Source organism: Euprymna scolopes, chromosome 6, assembly GCF_053919585.1.
Source record: "Euprymna scolopes isolate OS-2025 chromosome 6, ASM5391958v1, whole genome shotgun sequence".
Taxonomy (NCBI): Eukaryota; Metazoa; Mollusca; class Cephalopoda; order Sepiida; family Sepiolidae; genus Euprymna; species Euprymna scolopes.
In genome coordinates, this window is record NC_136487.1 from 24969336 (window position 1) to 24982825 (window position 13490).

A 13490-nucleotide genomic window follows, 5' to 3' on the forward strand; every position below is an offset into this window, starting at 1 on the left:
CTTTCACTTTATTGCAATCACATCCCGAGAGATTTCTGTGTTAAGTTAAGAGTTCTACACGAAACAGCAGTCATAACTTTTATCTGTCACAGTTCTAACGATTTATAGGTAAACAGAATGTTCAAAAATGATTCATAGGTAAAACCAATGTTCAAAAATTGAAAACTATAAAAAGCCCATGAATATTATGCCAAACAACTAATTTAGGAAATTTACAGAATTAAAAGGCCTTTCTGGCATCCTTTGTCAGAATTATCGATTCTTTTTTAGCACAGCAAAAATATACGGCATCTTTCTGCCTACTTGCTCGCTTCCTTGGGGTGTAAAATGTATCACAAACTAGCTGACTTCGTCCATTCGCTTTCACGTTACTATTTAAGTCCTCATCGCTACTTGAAATCATCGAAATGAAACTGATCAATAAGAAAATGAAAACAAAATGAAATTAATCCGAAAAATCAAAGTTCAATTTAAAAAATTGAATTTTTTTCCATTCAAAAAGTGGTCAGTAAAGCGAGCGAGAGATTTTGTTCTTTCCTATTATATATTTTTTAAATTTAAAAGTAAACAATTTCTTTCCTATTATATATTTTTAAAATTTAAAAGTAAACAATTTCTTTCCTATTATATATTTTTAAATTTAAAAGTAAACAATTTATTTCCTATTATATATTTTTAAAATTTAAAAGTAAACAATTTCTTTCCTATTATATATTTTTAAATTTAAAAGTAAACAATTTCTTTCCTATTATATATTTTTTAAATTTAAAAGTAAACAATTTCTTTCCTATTATATATTTTTTAAATTTAAAAGTAAACAATTTCTTTCCTATTATATATTTTTTAAATTTAAAAGTAAACAATTTCTTTCCTATTATATATTTTTTAAATTTAAAAGTAAACAATTTCTTTCCTATTATATATTTTTTAAATTTAAAAGTAAACAATTTCTTTCCTATTATATATTTTTAAAATTTAAAAGTAAACAATTTCTTTCCTATTATATATTTTTTAAATTTAAAAGTAAACAATTTCTTTCCTATTATATATTTTTAAAATTTAAAAGTAAACAATTTCTTTCCTATTATATATTTTTAAAATTTAAAAGTAAACAATTTCTTTCCTATTATATATTTTTAAAATTTAAAAGTAAACAATTTCTTTCCTATTATATATTTTTAAAATTTAAAAGTAAACAATTTCTTTCCTATTATATATTTTTAAAATTTAAAAGTAATTTTTTTTTTTTTTTTCCAACCACGGAAGGATTTTTTCTTATTGTTAATTGGCATTTGAGCTCTCGTTTTACAGCATTTCTTTCCCCCCCCCCTCTCTCTCTCTCTCTCTCTCTCTCTCTCTCTCTCTCTCCCTCTCTCTCTCTCTCTCTCTCCCTCTCTCTCTCTCTCTCCCTCTCTCTCCCTCTCTCTCTCTCTCCCTCTCTCCCTCTCCCTCTCCCTCTCTCTCTCCTTTCTCTCTCTCTCTCCTTTCTCTCTTCCCCCCTCTCTCTCTTCTACTATTTTCATTTACTGTTTATTCTTTTCATATTCATTCCCTGTCCTACATTTACTCCTCTTTTTTTCATACAACAAAGTGCGTGCGCTGGACATTCACATAAAAGAAAGTCTGACTAACATAGATCAAGCAAACCACGGCGAAGTCAGACTATGGTTTATACCTACTTCTTCCCAACGGGAGGTAATCAGCCAACCTCTAGGAACTCAGTTCGGTGTCTCACATTAGGATTTTACACTCGCTAGGACAGCTGTCATCCGACAAGTTAATGCCGTGAGCAAATTAATATTAGATTTTTTAATGTGAAATGATTTCTAATTATTTCCACAAACAATCGGATATGTTCTATTGATGAATCTAGGACTTCTGGTTTGCAGCTTCCATGGTTTGTGTGATCTGCGGCATCGTTTGATTATATATAAAAGTAATGAAATCAAAAGGATGTAGTGTTTATCTGATATACGCAATGGTAAACTTCAATCTAATAAAAATACCAGTATTTATATATATATATATATATATATATATATATATATATATATATATATATATATAGATAGATAATTTAATCCCAACCGAATAAAAAAAACTCAGTACGCAATAGAGAGTAGAGCTTATTATAAGAGAAAGAAAATTAAAACTGTAAGTTGACATTTGCAATCAAATTTATTGTTCGACTGAATAGTCCAAAAAGCAATTTACAAAGTCCTTATTCAACTTCAATCTTATATAAATATCAGTAATTATATATTGATAATTTAATCCCAACCGAATATAAATGTAATTTTTTTTTTTTTTTTAGTATTCAGTCGAACAATAAATTTTGATTGTAAATTTCAGTTTAGTTTTTAAAAGCAGGTTCCTTCAGTCTTGGAAAGACTATGGATACCTTGCGCGTGAAATTTTTGTCGCCGGAGAGGTGCAATCTCCAACCACACCTCTCCTGAGACGACATTGTTAAATACCAGTGGCAAGTGAAGTACAGGACGACTGGAAACAAATGCCGAGATAAACGGAGAGCACATACAGCGCCTATAATTCCAAAATGGTCACCCATCTGATACTAACCAGGCTCAACGTTGCTTAAATTCGGTGATCTGGCGAGAACCGGTGTGTCAACGTGATTATGCCATATATATATATATATATATATATATATATATATATATCACTAAGCTTATGCAATAATTCAATAGCAAACACACAATTAGATACCTTAGAAAGCCATAACATTACTAATAAAATTGACAGTACTATTTTAAGACAAACAAAAAACACCAACGACCGCATCCCCATGATTTTTCACCATGGCCAGCACATGCATAATATCATAACTAACCTTTAAAAATTTTCAATAGCCTACAAACTAATCCATTTTTAACCTTTTACCTATTAATGCTATCAAACAACCACCCAACCTTACAGCCATTCTCTTCCGTTCGCATAAACATTTAGCAACATGCTAATTACGAATGTAATAAACATACACAAACATAAATACCACACACCTGTTCAACTTAATCACAACTAAAACTTAGTTCAAACCGCCGCATCTGACATGTGACAGTTCCAACATAATTTACTATATCTATTGCTTAATCTGTAACAATGGAGGGTGTATTAGAGAAACAAAAACACCGTTTAGATCTCACTTCCAAAATCATAAAACATCAATTCAACACAATATCTCCCTTCGCTCCACTAGCAGGCCATTTCATTATACCTGGACATACACTAGACAGCATTAAATGCCTCCTGATATATTCTGATTTCTTCTCAACATAAATTCGCAAACAAAACGAAATCCAATGGATTCTCCGGTTTAACCAGCACAACATAGATCTTAATATAGACCTTCGTTTCCAAAAACCATACAAATATTTCCACAATAAAATTTCCATAAATAATACATGATTACCTACATCTATGTATATGCGTATGAATAAACCTATCTATTTTTATATTGATTTCAGTGTGTATATAACGTCGTTTTTATTGCTCAATATAAGATTTATTTATTATTGGGAATTTTTTATTTCACTCATATTCACTAAACTTCACTTTTCACCTTTTCTAGTCGACCGCTTAGATATTCCCGAATATATATATGCTGATCTTATGTTTGTTCTCGTGGGATGATATTGTATACAACATTATACATTAATAAATCCCAATAATAGCTCAGCCTTACAGGTTGACTATATCTATATTAAATGTCGGTCTATACTATTTAATAATCACTGCAACTATAAATCCTTCATAATAAAAAATGGATCTTCTTTTATGTACATTTATGCATATATTATATTGCATTTATTTATTCACTAATATATATATATATATATATATATATATATATATATATATTCTTTTGGGGGTACAAAATTTTATAATGGCTTATTAAAGACCAATTATCATGGATTTTAAAAAAAAGTGAAAAAGGACTAGCTAACCGGGTTTTGTTACTCGTTCAACAGGACTAAATCGAGGAAAAATTACGACTTAAAAAAAAAACTCATGAATATGGCGGAGGATAAAAAATATAATTAAAAACATAAATAAATGAACGGAAAGAATCACATTAATGCCTAAAAGATTTTCTTTTTGTTTGCAAAGAGAAGGTCTCAAGGACTTCATAAAAATGGTTTCATTAATATTATGACTCCCAGGCAATGCAGAGTACATTTTCAATTATAAAATCGTATAACAAAACAGCTGTTATTTTTTCTGAGCAACTTGGTGTGTAAACATATCTGTTCTATCCAAAATATTGAGCACCTTGCACTGACTAGCTTATACTACTTGACATATATGATACTGCATTATTACTATTATGGTTCCGGGGCAACACTGTTCTTTGTCTAGTGTACAACATTATAACAAAAATATAAGTTCTTTCACTTGAGCGATTCTGCATTTAAATACTCCTGTTCTATCTCGTACAGTGAGCACTTTTATATTACTATGTACCACATACCGAATTCAACATACTAATATTATGACTCCTGGGCAATGCTGTATATATTTTCTTATATAAAATAGTATAACAAAGCATAGCAATATTTTTGCAATGAGACATTTAACAGTACTATCAGAACATTGAGCACTTTGCATTGACTGATTTATTCCACTTATGATACTGTATCATTATGGCTCCTGTAAAACACGATATTCTTTGTTGTATACAAGACAAAACAAAAAAAAACGGATTCTTTCTCCCAGTTTCTCTCAGGCAACGTTTAAACACACATGCTTTAACTAGGATATTAGTAACGTGTGGGCTACTATCTGCTGTTAAGGATACTAAGCGTTTCAGATTATGCTTCTCTTGCAGCAGCATCATCAAAAGACAGTTATTTATCCCGGGCAATACTGCATTTTTACACACCTGCTCTATCTAGTATATTGAGCATTTATAAAATAAGTACCCCCCCATAGTAAAAGAGTGTACAGCACAATCACGTTGACACACTGGTTCTCGCCAGATCACCAAAGTTAAGCAACGTTAAGCCTGGCCAGTACCAGATGGGTGACCATTTGTGAAGGTGTTATATATAGGTCTTATTAATAGTGTGTGTCTTAGAGTCTTATTAGAGAGAGTCTTATTAAGAGGGATGTTGATGAGATGATGTTGAGAGACTTAGAGAGATGTTGTTGCGTTCTGTGTTATGATGGATTAATATATATAAAATATTCATACTTAGAAGTGTAGAGAAGCTCTTTGAGTGATGAAACAGTGTTCGGACAGTCTTAGTGTTCACATTGTAGATATGAGATGTCGAGATGTGTATGTAAAGACATTTTAAAACACATGATATACAAGACATATAATTAATTTTCACTTTACCTTTTAGTAGAATTACAACACAAAGACGACGTTTATAAAAACACATAATGGGTTCATTTCTTCTCCCGACCGGTCGTGGTTTTCTGGGTCAAGAATTCAAAGCTTCAGATTCTAAGTTTCAAAAGTGACCGTCTCGCTTCTAGACGTTCGAATCCCATATCTGGACTGTCGTCTGTCGTCTTCAGACTCTCTTTGACTCTCTCCCAGACTCTCTCCCAGTTTTTCCTTGCTTAACTCTAAAGTTTCTAACTATATCGAGAACTTCCCATTTTCCATGACGTCATACACATGTTAAAACATGTCTTCTTTCACGTGTTCTGGAAATGCGTGTCCAAAACTTTTTCCTTTGTTTACAAAAGGAATTTTAACCTATATTCCCAGTAACCTATTTTTCAAATATGTTAAAAACATGTTTATTAAATTATCTTATAGTTACATTCTTCAATTGAATTTTCATAACAGAATTGACAATGCACATTCTTTTCTTGAAACTATTTTATCTCTAAGCTAAACAATGGTTTGTTTTCACATTCCATTTGCTAATTCTCTCTCGTAATCTATTTCTAAACCTAATTTACGAGGTTCGAATTTCGTCTATTCTATTTCATTTTCATTTTAACTAAATCTCTATTTTTATACTTACATGAAAAGGGGAGAGCCCTTATCATGTAACAAAGGCTAGGCTCTGTATGTACCTTCTCGGAAGGTTGGGCGTGGGGCCAGCACCCTCACCTTGTAAAAAGAACTCCTCGCTACAAAAACATCTAGATATTGTATATAGCCTATGCCCCTCCAGGGGCTCAAGGGCTTAAAAGGGTATTCTTTAAAAGTAGGAAGTGAAAAAAATAAAACACAGGAAGCCTCCAGTGCGCTACTAAAAATCAAACAAAATTTAGGTCTCCAGAGCACTAGCAAAACTAAGTTCCTCCCCCACACACACCTTTCTTTGAAAAGAAATAATTGTGATAATGACAATGCAGTTTCAGAAGAAAATGCGCGATAGGTGATTAAGCAACCTTTGTCTCTTTATACTCATCAAGCAATACCGTCTCAGAAGGGCATACGTTTTGTTTTTTTACATAGGCATCACCACTTATCAAGGCCAAGAGGCCACTCGAGGATAAGGGTTAAAGAGTGTACAGTAGAAATTGGACAATATAGCAATTGTTGATAATGGAAATTCGGTAAATTTTTTATTTTATATGGAATGGTTCATCAAAAACTTATTCACATTAGACTTGAAGAATTGTATTGTAGTCAGCTGGAAAGCAGGAAAACGGAAGACAATTCCACAGCCGTGCAGTTCTAAGAAAGAAGCTTTGTTCATGGAATCTACGTTTAGGTTTAGGCACAGATAAAGAGTGGGGGAAATTAGTGATAGTGTTTTCTGCTAGACAGGTGTTTCTTGTGAAAGTCTGGCGAGGGAGGACCACAGATTGGAGCTCAGTCAAGCACTTGCCATGAAAATTACGATAAAGCAAAGACAAACTAGCAATATCTCTTCTGTGAGAAAGAGGTTGCAGGGAAGAGAAAAGAACATCTCCTACGAGGCTATGAAGTCTGTTTTGAACTCTATCAAGGCAGGATAAGTCCTTTCTAGTAGTTCCTGTCCAGATGTGGCAACAGTACTTCATCCCTGATAGAGAATTGCATCAGCAGTGAGATATCTACTGGATCGATAGAAGGATCACACCATTTTTCTAGCGGCCTTGACAACGGATTTAATGCATGTGTTCCATTTAAGATTATGTGTAAAGGTCAAGCCCAGAAGCTTGTCAAAACATGAGGCCTCCCCAAGACAAGAGCCATTCATTTCAATTGATACCAGATGGGGATCAGAGCATTGATGTAAAGATAAAAAGCTTTGTTTTAGATGCATTAAAAGTAATAAGCCACCTCTTTCCCCATTGTACCACTTGCTCAAGATCAGAGGAAAAAGAATCAGAGAACTTGGTCGTTTACGGTCTTAGATGTGCTACCATAGATAGTAGTGTCATCAGCATAAATGTCTATGGATGATGTAAGGATGTGATTTGGAAGATCATTAATGTTGATCAGGAAGTGAGTTGGGCCCAGGATTAATACTGAGAGCTTCTGATTTCTGCCCATCAACCACTACTCTTACGAACCTATCAGAGAGAAATGATTTAATAATTGAGATGACATTTCCAGCTATACCATAGCTGGAGATCTTGTGAAGTAAACCTTTGTCATACCCTATCAAAGGCCTTTGATATGTCAAGAGCAATTGCCCTAGAAAGGTAGCCTCCATCGAGAGATTCACTAATCCTATGAGATATAACTGGAAGCACATCTGCTGTAGATCTAGCAGAACGGAAACCATATTGTGTGTCACTAAGAAGGTTATTTTTGCTGAGATGGTTGATTATTTCTCTGTTTAACACAAATTCCAGCAACTCACTCATGACACAGGAGACTTATTGGCTTGTACTTAGAGGGAGATGAGCGATCACCTGAATTCTTAAATACGGGGCATACTGATGAGATTTTCCAGGGTAATGGGAAGCAATTCTCCTTAAGACAATGTTTAAACAGTTCTGTAAGTATGGGCGCTAGTTCTGGTTGAAGTCTGAGTACTATAATTGGAATACCGTCAGGGCCGGTTGCTTTACTGGAATCAAGGTTTTTGATTAGCTTGGCAACATCATGTACAGATGTTTGTATATCACATAGTATGTTTTCTGATACAGGAGGAAATATTGGAGGTTGGCGGCCTTGATCGCAAAGGGTAGAATTAACTGAAAAGTTCTTGGCAAAGAGTTTGGCTTTGTCTGATGAGATGAGATGACCTCAGGTCCATTTATGAGAGTTGGGATAGAACACGCACTTGGTTGGTGATTAAGGAACTCTTACCTACTATAGATTCATGCCAACATTTAAATTTGAAAACTATGCCGACTCATTTCCAGTTTTGAAGTAGTTTTCAGTAGATAATATTAGGAAATGGATAGAAAAAAACCGGGACCAGTTTACCCTCAAACAATATTGGTCCCCTGATTTATCAGAGAGGAACCTATGTTTTCAGTGACGTCTGTTCGTGCATCCTTTTCCTTTAGTCCGGACGATTGGCAAATAACTGTCCCTTAGTTTTTACTGAAATTTTGCCACAAATTCTATTTCATTAAATAGATGTGCACAGGAATTTTTTTTTTTTTTTTTTAATTCCCGTTGTGTCTCCAGGGGCTCAAAAGCGGTCAAAAATGCCCCAAAATGACTTGTTTTACCTCATAACTTTTGATCCATCGATTAGATTTTTCTGAAACTTGGCTAAAATGTAGAGCCTATTGTTCTTAATATAAATCCAGCATGGCTGACCCTGGCAAAATTCTGGTTCACGTCCCCAGGGACGTGCTAAAAACGCCCCTTTTTGTGGCTCTTTTTTCATATTTCTCAATAAAACTTGATATGTCTGAGTATATAGTGATTTTTCACGATGGTCAACTCAACTCTACATGTGTAAAGGCCTGAAACTGCACTGTTATCCATTTACACTAGGATTCGGCCTCCCCAGTGGCTCAAAAGAGGTCAAAAATGCCCCAAAATGACACTTTTTGCCCCCATAGCATTTGATCCACGATTAGATTTTCCTGAAACTTGGCCAAAATGTAGAGCCCATTGTTCTTACTATAAATTCAGTATGAGTGACCCTGGCAAAATTCTAGTGTGCATCATTCTGAGACTTTTAGGACTAAAAAAAAAATGCCTTTTTAGAGCTCTTTTTTTCAGATTACTCAAAAACTAGGTGTGTATGTCTATATAGTGGTCTTCCATGGTGCTGAATTCAAATATACATGACTTAAGGTGTAAAACTGCATTGTTTGTCCATTTTCACTGGGATTCAGTGTTCCCAGATGCTCAAAAGGAGTCACAAATGGCCGAAAATTGCAAAAGATAACACTTTTTACCCCATAACTTTTACCCAATCCATTAGACTTTTCTGAAACTTGGCGAAAATGTGAAGGCAACGTTGGCCCTTCACGCTTCTCACATTCATCATTTCTTCACTATTTTTTGTGGTGTCATCTCACATGCAGCACCAGAGGGGGACCACGTATGCGTGGCTTGTTTTTTTTTTTTTTTTCTAAATATTAAATATTATACATCCAGGGCAATGCCGGACAAGAAAATACTAAATTTGTTGGAGGTTGCTTTGTATTTATCAAGTTTTAGCTGGACATTCAAACATGGACACATTTGTCCTTTATATAATGAAGGATATTATAAATAACCCCGGCAAATATGCAAAACTTTAAAGATAATCGATAAGAATAAATTTCAAATTAAATTCAGTAAATAATACAGTATATAGAACCACTAATCTGCGTTCTAATAACGGAAATGGCTGGAAATTAAAGATTGCATTATTGCAGGTCAAAGGTGGCCAAATGACATATTTCACCTTTTATACAGATTATCTACAAAAATGTAAATTTTTATCATTTTAACATAATTTTAGTATCGTGAAGATGTTTGCCGTGTGTCCATTTGTGTGAGTATGTATATGAAGTCGTATGAGTGAATTCGTGTTTTTCTCTATATGTGTTCATGCATATGTAAGTTTGCAGCAAGTTTAGCCTTTTTGTGGGATATTTATTGCCGAATTAATACATATTGAAAATTATTCATTAAACCGGTTTTAATTTTACCGGTATTTGCGCGTAAGTCACACTTTTTCCAATAGTTTTAGTACAAATTAGAATAATATCTCGAATAAGATTTGAATGCAACATAGGCCAAAGTGGTATGTATGCATGTGTGTATCGAATATATAAAGTAAAGTTAGTTTCCATCTCGATCTTTGTCATTAAGTTTTCTCTCTGCAAAATCAATATTTGATACTGGTTTGGCAGTTCTTTTTTGGTAGATGGTTACAGCAGTTAAGAACAATAAAATGTAATTCGATTTAACTTGTTCAAGAAAATATTATTACAAACGCTATCTTTAAAAATGACGTAACTCTGTATTCGTCAATACAGATTTGTTTTCTTCTTTTTTTTTTAACAGCTATAAAAAAAACAGCATAGTTTAATAACAATAAACAAATTGTAAATAAAAACCATCACTGGAAAACGTTGGGTAGTAGCACACACACATATTTTCCCAAAACCTTTGGTCTTGATGGAGGGGAGACTAAAAATGCTGCTATGGTTTCAAATGATCTGAAATAACAGCAAGGAGAGTTGATTCCAAATATTTCTCATGTGATATCTCCCCTCTTTTGGAAATAGGGTACGGTTATGAATATATCCAGTATCAAATAATCCTTATATACTGTTAAATTTACTTTGTGTATGAAAACCAAAGAGGGGAGATATAACATATGAGAAATATTTAGAAGACATTATCGAAGACATTCCGATACAAAACCTATCTAAGAACACTGCCAGATATATAAAGTGCTATTGTCTATCTTGCCACGGTTGCATATCTTTCAATATGGAGATTTTATAATATGGTAACCATCATATATATATATATATATCTCCCTCCATGCCCCCAAACCTCTGGCTTTTATGAAGGGAGAAACTAAAACGTGCTGCTATGGTTTCAAATGATCTGAAATAACAGCAAGGAGACTTGATTCCAAATATTTCTCATATGTTATATCTCCCCCCTCTTTTGGAAATAGGATACGGTTATGAATATCTCCAGTATCAAATAATCTTTATACTCTGTGAAATTTACTTTATGTATGAAAACCAAAGAAGGGAGATATAACATATGTGAAACATTTGGAGTAAAGTCTCTCCTTGCTGTTATTTCAGATCATTTGAAACCATAGCAACAAGTTTTAGTCTCCCCTCCAAGGCCAGAGGTTTTGAGTAAATATCAGATATTTTGTAATTCATATGCAAAACTAAGAAAACAAATGACTGACTAAAATATTTTATGGTTGTAAAAAGTGCCAAAAACATGCTCTGGATGATCCCCTTAATGTGCGACCTTAAGGGCAAATGTCACATAGCCTACTACACAATTCAGGTCATTACATTTCCAAAGAGCCTTCATTTGTTTATTCTGATCAATAGTCGCTGAAATTTGGACCTTATAATATTGCTGAAAAAAGGTGGTGTGAGTATGTGTGTGTATATATATATATATATATATATATATATATATATATATACACACACACACACTTGCAGCCAAATTGAATATTGAAATGTTCATATCTTTGGTTCTATGGGACGAAACTACATGAAAATTTGCAGACTTTTTGAAGATGACAATTGGTAAGAAAGAACCCTATATTTTCAAACTAATAAAATATGCCCAAATTTGCCTACATTTGTATAAAGTGACCTAGCAGGCAGTTTCAGTTTTGCTGCTTCAGTTGCCTCCCCTATGGTCTTGTTAGGTCACTAATATATATATATATATATATATATATATATATATATATATATATATATATAATGTATAAGCATTTTAGCAACCTTTTGTATCAAAACTAAAAATATAATTTCAAAGAGCACATATATCAAATATTGATCACAAATATAAATTGCCATATATCAGTCACTTTATATGTGCATATCCAGGTCTTAATATATTGTATTTATATAGTGTGTATCTATTAGTTGATATCAGAATTGGAAACATACATTGCAAGTGTAGAAATGAGATGAACTTAGATGAACATATATTTACATATATATTAGATTAACATACACGTGTCATGCACTATTCATGTCGTGCACGAGTTATCTTTTTTGTCTGTTTATCGTCTGTCTGTCTTGTATAACGCTATCAATCTCTCCCATAAATGTTTCTATTCACTTCCTTGTCTGCTGTCTACCTATCTACCTCTTCCCACTACCTGTCCCTCGGTCGATGCCCCTACCTCTGCTTGTGCCCCGGTCGATGCCCCTACCTCTGCTTGTGCCCCGGTCGATGCCCCCACCTCTGCTTGTGCCCCGGTCGATACCCCTACCTCTGCTTGTGCCCCGGTCGATGCCCCCACCATTGCTTGTGCCCCGGTCGATGCCCCTACTTCTGCTTGTGCCCCGGTCGATGCCCCTACCTCTGCTTGTGCCCCGGTCGATGCCCCCTACCTCTGCTTGTGCCCCGGTCGATGCCCCTACCTCTGCATGTCGCTGCTCCACTTAGCTGTACACATCTACCATATCATTATCCATACACTTTCTCATCGCTGACCCGGTTTCACTTCCATATGCTAATATACTGTGTATACATACCTGATAGACTTTATTCTTGATTGACAGCATTAATGCACCGCTCTTGGCTAGCAGAAATTATCTGAAATCACTTCATACATTCATAATTATTGCTATCACACCAGGGTTAGCTTTTCTCTGTGCTCCAATTAAGGTAACAACACTTCTGGAGAACCTCAATAGCTTCGCCATCCAAATATACTTTTTCTGCATCTGAATTCTCATTCATTTCCATCGTTTTTATTTGTTTGCACACAAACTGGTTATCGCCATTACATTTATGTGAATCGAATACTTATGGGTAGCACAAGAAATATGTTTGCTTTTTTTTCAATTTCCGTTTTTCCAGAGACTTTTCAACTTTATAACCCCTGGTCATCACTTTCGTCTCAGCAACATTAACTCTCAGACCTTTACTTTGCATAAAATTTCACCAAATCTTTAAAGTGTTAAGTTAACCTTCCATTGTTTCATTGTTTGTTGCACTAAATGTAAATCCACAAATTCATTACAGAGCTATGAAGTTGAAGATTAAATTTGTTGCAAAACATGTTAATTTGTACCTGACTTTAAGCATTTCTGAACAACTTTCACCAACAACTCATTCGCACTTAATTTACATAAAGCTTACCAGACATCGTTTTAGAACTCTATCAAGTTTTCCTAAAATCCACAAAAGTAAAGAGATTGTTCTTATGAAGATGTCTCTTGCATTTGTCTCTATATATAGTACCAATCGTATTTCGCCTTTTCGGCATTTTGTATATGTTTACCCGACTTTTGCTGCTCAATCATTCTCTACATCACTCCCAGAATCTGATCCGTCAACTTTAAGTCCCTGTAATTATATCTAGCTAGAGGCCTTCCATCTTTCCCCTTGATACAATTCAAAATTGTACTAAGATCCGTGCCGAGAACTTTTTCAGGCAGGT

General features: G+C 34.1%; 1 long non-coding RNA gene across 3 annotated transcripts in view; it reads left to right on the top strand.

Annotated features, from left to right (window-relative positions):
- Window positions 1–13490, top strand: part of LOC145277573 (uncharacterized) — a 446087-nt gene that overhangs the window by 189054 nt on the left and 243543 nt on the right. The gene's annotated exons all lie outside the window — the stretch shown is intronic.